This window comes from Lepisosteus oculatus, chromosome 2, assembly GCF_040954835.1.
Source record: "Lepisosteus oculatus isolate fLepOcu1 chromosome 2, fLepOcu1.hap2, whole genome shotgun sequence".
Lineage (NCBI taxonomy): Eukaryota > Metazoa > Chordata > Actinopteri > Semionotiformes > Lepisosteidae > Lepisosteus > Lepisosteus oculatus.
In genome coordinates this window covers 30,311,013-30,318,360 of record NC_090697.1, presented here as the reverse complement: position 1 = coordinate 30,318,360, position 7,348 = coordinate 30,311,013, and the positions used below count along the sequence as shown (strand labels likewise).

Sequence of the window (7,348 nt, the reverse complement as noted above, 5' to 3'; positions counted from 1 at the left end):
AGTGGTGGACTTCCAAAGGGAATGCTCTCGCTGCCCAGAGGCACAGGATTGTGCACTGACCAGCAAACATACACACCGCGGGGGTGGGGGGGGTGGGGTAGCGGCACAGCGCCCCCCAGTGGACGTGAGAAGACATAGCAGGGTCTTACAGGATATCACACACCTTTCCTCAGCTGGTAAATGATTGAATAAAATTCAGATGGTTTGTCCAAAAAGGTGCACTCCGGAAGGGCACATTCAAAGGAGCTCTGAAAGGAAGCATGGCCGTTCAGGGTGCAAATTCCCGTGACCCTGTGACCCCCAGCTCAGAGGCAGACAGTCCGACTGACACGACTGGATAAGCTGGGACAAAGAGCCTCCTGGTTCTTTTCCCACTGAATGGACTGCTGTGCCAAGGTCTTCAGGGATCCTTGACAATGAGGCAAAAGTGTTTGATATCAAACGATAGGAGCTGAAGTCCCTGATCTGTATCTTTAGTGCAGTCAGCAAATCGGATTAATCTTCAGAACCACCGCACTTCTGTGCCAAGAGAGGATTGGAATTGCAATGACATTTCTTTTGTAGCCCAGCCAGACATGAAAGGAGTGATGTAGATTAGAAATGCCGGTAGAGGATACTGGCAGTGGAGTCAAGGTTAAACGAGCCCAGCGGCCGAGGTCTTGCTCTGTAGTGAAACTGGAGGGCCTGTGGACCGCCCGGGACATGCAGGGACATACAGAGCTGCTCGCTGTCGTTCTCTCGGTGCCTGCACTGCACCCCCTGCCAGTTCAGCACGGCATTCTGGGAAGGGTGTCAGGACTGCGAGCTGTAGCAGAGAGAGAGAGAGAGAGATGTTTTGGGAGGGGGGTGCATTTTACATTTTTCGAGGGATCATCATACACAAATGACAGATAAAGACGACAGATCTTATTTCTTAGCTCATTAACCAGGTACAGCAGATGAATCACGCCATGTACAGCCTGGCTCCTGCTCAATCAGTCAGAGATGTCTTTATCAGGCTTCACTGCCGCGCGGGAGGGGGTGCGGGAGTGTGTGGGCTGTCAGCGCTCCACCCAGAGACGACGGCTCCAGCACCTTCCCGCCGGTCTTCAGTCACTGCCTAATGGGAAACGACATCCAGCGAAACTCCAAAACCTTTTGTGGAGTGGGAAAAAAAAATAAACGTTTCCTTTTCCGAAACCAAATATTGCTGCAGAGTTACAGCCTGTCTCTGTGAAACACTAACATCACACTGCAAAGAGACAATTTTCTCCAGGGCCCCGGGCTCAGGGCTCAGGGCTGGGAGAGGCACGGGGCTGCTCGAGGTGTTTCCAGTGAGGAGAGGCAGCTGTCCAGGGTGCTGCCTGTGTTCTGGTGTCAGACTGGACAAGCAGTCTCCTCCAGGGCCCCGGGCTCAGGGCTGGGAGAGGCACGGTGCTGCTCGTGGTGTTTCCAGTGAGGAGAGGCTGCTGTCCAGGGTGCTGCCTGTGTTCTGGTGTCAGACTGGACAAGCAGTCTCCTCCAGGGCCCCGGGCTCAGGGTTGGGAGAGGCACCGGGCTGCTCGTGGTGTTTCCAGTGAGGAGAGGCAGCTGTCCAGGGTGCTGCCTGTGTTCTGGTGTCAGACTGGACAAGCAGTCTCCTCCAGGGCCCCGGGCTCAGGGCTGGGAGAGGCACCGGGCTGCTCGTGGTGTTTCCAGTGAGGAGAGGCTGCTGTCCAGGGTGCTGCCTGTGTTCTGGTGTCAGACTGGACAAGCAGTCTCCTCCAGGGCCCCGGGCTCAGGGCTGGGAGAGGCACGGTGCTGCTCGTGGTGTTTCCAGTGAGGAGAGGCTGCTGTCCAGGGTGCTGCCTGTGTTCTGGTGTCAGACTGGACAAGCAGTCTCCTCCAGGGCCCCGGGCTCAGGGCTGGGAGAGGCACGGTGCTGCTCGTGGTGTTTCCAGTGAGGAGAGGCAGCTGTCCAGGGTGCTGCCTGTGTTCTGGTGTCAGACTGGTGCTCGTTCTGTGCGTGAAGTGACGGCCCAGCCTTGTACTGCACTGATCACCATGCCTCTCCTCTTATCTCAGATTCAGCTGCTGCAGCTGCATCCCTGTTTAACTCCTGTGAGGACAGGAGAGACTGACAATTAATTCTCTCAATTAATCTTTTCCCCTGCCTCACCTACATTAGCACACCGGCATGCTAATTAACTCGCACAAGCAGCCTCTCCCTCCCCTGCTGCTGAAGGAGATTAGGGTGGATTCCTCTTAAGTAGTAATTACAAGTTTTTATCCGGTTCAGTTACTCCGATGAACTGGAATGATAAAAACCTAATTTCTGAAACGCAAACTGTGTGATAAAAACGGCTTATCTTGGCATCACATCGCTTAGTGAATCGACTTGGTTTCAGGGGTTTACGTTGTGGGCTGGGGAGCTGTATCCTGTCCCCGCTGCCCAGCTGCAGGTGAGTGAGGTTTCCAGGATGGCCCTCCCCCTCCTGTGCTTGAAGCAGGTGCTGCTGTCGAAGGGGCTGTGTCTCATGTCTCCCAGCTGCCCCAGACTGTTCCCTCTCGGAGCCCAGTGTACAGTCAAGGACTGTGACAAACGAACACAGACATTGAGGAGGGCAGCCACTAATTATTTCATACCCGTTCATTACCCTGTCATCACTGCTGCTGGTATTAACCAACAATCCAGCCTCCCAGACACTCCTTACCTAATGCATTCAGATCTCATAGCCTGTCCCAGGAAACATACCCAGCCTGCATCTTGGGTTTTGTTTGGTTTATTTTATTTTGCAATTAGAAATGACCTGAAACATTATGTTTCTGGCGCGGAAACACAGTATGTTTTAATCAGCCAACAGATCTTCTCAAGATGCTGGGGACTGAGCAGCTGAAGCGTGCTGGGCCCCGGTGCGTACCTGTTTTACAGCTTGGCACAGTCAACTAATTAGAGGAGCTCTTTTCCTGTGTCAAACAGAAACGATGCCGGTAGGTGTTTGCCAGTGAGAGGGAAAGCAGCTAGTTCTCTTGCCCGTGTGATAGTCTGCGCTCAGATTGTTAGCGTGTGTGTACAGTATGTTCCCCCTGGCTTGTGTAATGCTGCTGAGAGATCGCAATTAGATGTGATTTTTTTTTTCCATTTAAGTTAGAAGTTTATGCAAGAAACGTTTCCCCAAAGCGGCGTTTGCATACTTGTCGTTTCTGGAGCTGTTACTAGGAGTTAGAGCTCGAGGTGTAAAAACTCGCAGTGCGTGAATTCCAGATTCATAACAGCGAGCTGTGCGCGGTACAGTAGCTGGTTATTTTCATCTGCGTCCCTTTCATGTTGCCATGTGATCTCCGTGCATGAGCCGTGCCCCCCCCCGCAGCAGTGAACCCGAATGGTGATGAGCTGTTAAGTGCTCTGAAGGTGGAGACGCATCTGTACTGTCATACTCCAGAAGGTGCTGAGCATCCCAGCCTCCCCACAGTGAATTGTGAAAAGGGTGTGTTGTCGAAGTCTGCTGTAATAGGCGAGTATCTGTCGGCCTGTGTGCAGGAGGAGTGAGCTGGTGGATGGGGAGCGGGGGTGACGGCGCAGGGGAGAGACCAGAAGCAGAGCATCACAGGCATGAGCACCTGCAGAGACTGCCGGAGTTTAACGGGAATCCCAGATCAGACTCCGGTTGTAAAGCGCTTTGATCCGTCTCAGGTTTCCCCAGCTACAGAGCTTCACACAAGCCAGGATATTTTGCTGGAGAATTTAGGCTTCTTGCTTCTTGCCGTGAGTCAGTATGAAAAGAAAGAGACGTAAAGTTAATCATCTGTTATTTCTATTTGCAGTGCAATTTGTGCTGGAATGCCTGAAAGGGAACTGCTGTCTAGTGCTGTGATGAAGGATCAAATTTCTGAAGATGTTTCCAAATGAAGGAACTGGGATTTGGCACTTTTTTCGCTGGAGGACATTTCCGGGTTCCCTGTCTGAAGATTGAAAATGTTCTCTTTCTCCCCTGCAGACTGGAAAAGAGTCAAAACCCAAAATGGATTGAAGTGCGGCTCAGCAGGCCTCTGCCCCTCAGAAAAAGAGTCCTGTTTCAAAGCAGTGTCTGACACCCCCACTGCTCTCACGCACAGCCTGCAGAGCTTGGGGTTCACCCCGCTGAGAGGATGGGACGTCTGACACCCCCACTGCTCTCTCTCACAGCCTGCAGAGCCTGGTGTTCACCCCGCTGAGAGGACGGGGCGTCTGACACCCCCACTGCTCTCTCTCACAGCCTGCAGAGCTTGGGGTTCACCCCGCTGAGAGGACAGGGCGTCTGACACCCCCACTGCTCTCTCTCACAGCCTGTAGAGCCTGGTGTTCACCCCACTGACAGGATGGGGCGTCTGACACCCCCACTGCTCTCTCTCACGGCCTGCAGAGCCTGGGCTGTTCTGAAACACACACAACAAGAGCCTGTCCCCCTGGATCGCAGGCTGCCTGCCTGAGGCAGAAATGTCCTTTGGAACCAGTAGGTATCGACTCCTCCTGCCATCTGTACACAGGTCTTTTCTGGAATGTGAATTTTGTTTGTTTGCTTTTTCATAGAAAAAAAAATACATCTACCCTGCTCTCATGCATCTCCTGGGACATGTTTTATTGTTTGGGAAAAAAAAAAGCCAAAGAAATAAACCCACTTAATAGAATGAATACAAAAACTCTTTTTTTTTCTTAGTTTGATTTTATTTCACATCATCAATAATGAATGAGGATAAAAACAATCAGTTTTCTGTTTCCTGAGATGTTATTGTTTTAGAGAAGACACTTTCAATGCAATTTCATTCCGTTCCCTGCGTCTCCCAGGAAGGCAGGCTGGGGGATCACAGGTGAGAGAGCAGCTTGATCCGAGCCTCCTCCTGAGAGCCGGCTCAGCCTGCGTCCGGCCTCAGCGCCGAGGTCAGGGCTCTGAACTCAGAACCGGGCTGTTGTGGGTTTAAATAATGAGCTTGACTCTGCTGCCGTGCTGCCCAGAAAGGCTCTTCCCTCAGGCTGCTTCGGAAAACGTGCCCTGCTCTACGGATGGGGGGAAGATGCTACGAGCAAACCTATCAGCCACATTCCCTGATTATCCGCGGGATCACTTGAGCCGGCTGCTGCCGTCTTCTCCCCGATCCTTCTGAAACAACGTGCAGGAGACGGGAATTCAACCCCCACCCGGGCTACACTTCATTGATTGTGCATTGTTTCTCTTGCCAGATCATTCCCGGAAATCCGGCGTCTTGTCTCTCCGTACCTGGACCACGCCCCTCTGCTCTTGTCGCCCAGGCTGCTGTCCGTGAAGAAGAGTCTGAAGGAGGGGGCACGGCGCCCCTGAGACACACTCCAGGGGAATCTGGGGGAAAGGTCCCTTGGAAACAGACAGACAAACAGAGCCGACTTGCCGTGCAGAATTTCCAGAACTGTGGCCTCGAGAGGCTGGGGCAACGCCAGTGCAGAGTAGGGGTCCCAGCCTGGAGGGCTGAGACCAGGGCACAGGCTGGACCAGTGCCCCTGGGACTGTGCAGCCTAGTTACCCCTGACCGTGAGAGAGCCACATGGGTGCCAGCAGGACTGCAGACTCCTTCTGGTTTCCATTTCCTCCCAGATCTGAATCGCCGAATCGTACAAATTAGGTGGGGAAGAATGCAAACCAGCTGAGTTTTCCGGGTCTTAATCACTTGCTAATTGAACGATCCCTTTACATTTTGGAGAAACTTGCTACCCCAGGCTCGGAACTGCCTATAATAGTGTTATAAATAGGGTGAAGAAAATAGAAAAGAGAGCCGGATAGACAAACATTTAAATAATTAAAAGCCTCCAAATCTCACAGATATGTCACAGATATACCCAAGCAGCTGGTGTAATTTTGAGGCACCTGAGTCTTTTAGACTCTGACACTGTTATAGCAAAAGAGTAATAAATGAGAGGCAAACCAGGACAAAAAAACAAGTATTCACGGAACAGTGACAGAAAATTAATCAACTCACAACGTTACACACATGCAACATAAAACATAATACTGCATAATACATCCCAGAGGCCTAAATTCTACCATCAGACAAAAACCTAGACTGCTAACTCTAATGTGAACTCCTATGCCATACCTAAACAGTCCAACGAGAGAAATAGCCTGTGCCCTAAACCATCAGAAAAGGACTCGGGGCTAAATCTCCCTTCCTATAAACCTGGACGCTCTAAAATGAATGGAATGTCCCAATTTTAAAAACACATCAACAACTAGGAGATAATTTCTTTAGCCTATGTATTCCATAAATAAGAATGACGATACATAAATCAAAACAAGTTGGAATTTCTTACCATCATAGGATGGCAAGCTCTGCTTAACAAGGTTCAAATTACTTAGCTTGAATCTGGTCTCCAAATTTGATCAGAATAAGGTCCTCTCACCTGACTAATTTCTTCTCTCTGTTCTGTCACTCTTCTGTCCTCCCTCCTTGTTTCTCTCACTTTACCTGGCTTGCATCTTGTGTTTCTGGATTGATGACGACTTCGCCAAAGAGTTAATTCAGTAGACTAAACCAAAAGATACCCTTTGACCCTCTGTGTTTACCAGTCCTGCAGCTGGGTAAACTAACCATATTTTATTTAAAGCTTGAGAACTGAGAGACCTTGTATTGAAATGTCAATGACAATGTGTATTGTCACACAGCTTTGTTAAGTGCCTTGGGGCAACCATGTTGTGAAAGGCACTATATAAAATTGAATTGAATTGAATACAAACTTTAGCTTTTACCAAATCCCTTCCAGTCATAACATTATGAACAGCTGAGACATGCAGGGATGAGAGTCAAAGCAAGCAACCAGTGAATTTATGGCCTGATTTTTTCTGTTCGCTTATGATCTTGCTCATTACAGGAAGAGGAAATGAATCGATGAGTCAACAGAGAGGGAGTATTGAAACTTCATCACTGCCAAATCATCGACAGGTGAGTCACCAGGCGCCCAACTGACACATCACTGCCACATTGTCAACAGGGTGAGTCGCTATTCATCCAACATACTGTAGATATCATCACTGCCAAATCCTCAATAGGGTGAGTCACCAGGCGTCCAACTAAAATATCATCACTGCCAAATCCTCAATAGGGTGAGCCACCAGGCGTCCAACTAAAATATCATCACTGCCAAATCCTCAATAGGGTGAGCCACCAGGCGTCCAACTAAAATATCATCACTGCCAAATCCTCAATAGGGTGAGCCACCAGGCGTCCAACTAAAATATCATCACTGCCAAATCCTCAATAAGGTGAGTCACCAGGCGTCCAACTAAAATATCATCACTGCCAAATCCTCAATAAGGTGAGCCACCAGGCGTCCAACTAAAATATCATCACTGCCAAATCCTCAATAGGGTGAGCCACCAGGCGT

The 7,348-nt window shown here is 50.1% G+C and overlaps 1 long non-coding RNA gene across 1 annotated transcript; it reads left to right on the top strand.

The window, feature by feature from the left end:
* Positions 1-3,958: 3,958 nt before the first annotated feature.
* LOC107078409 (uncharacterized) lies at positions 3,959-6,941 on the top strand. The gene is made up of 3 exons (XR_011184064.1): positions 3,959-4,451; positions 5,177-5,592; positions 6,836-6,941. It is a non-coding gene; the product is annotated as an uncharacterized lncRNA (long non-coding RNA).
* Positions 6,942-7,348: the final 407 nt, after the last annotated feature.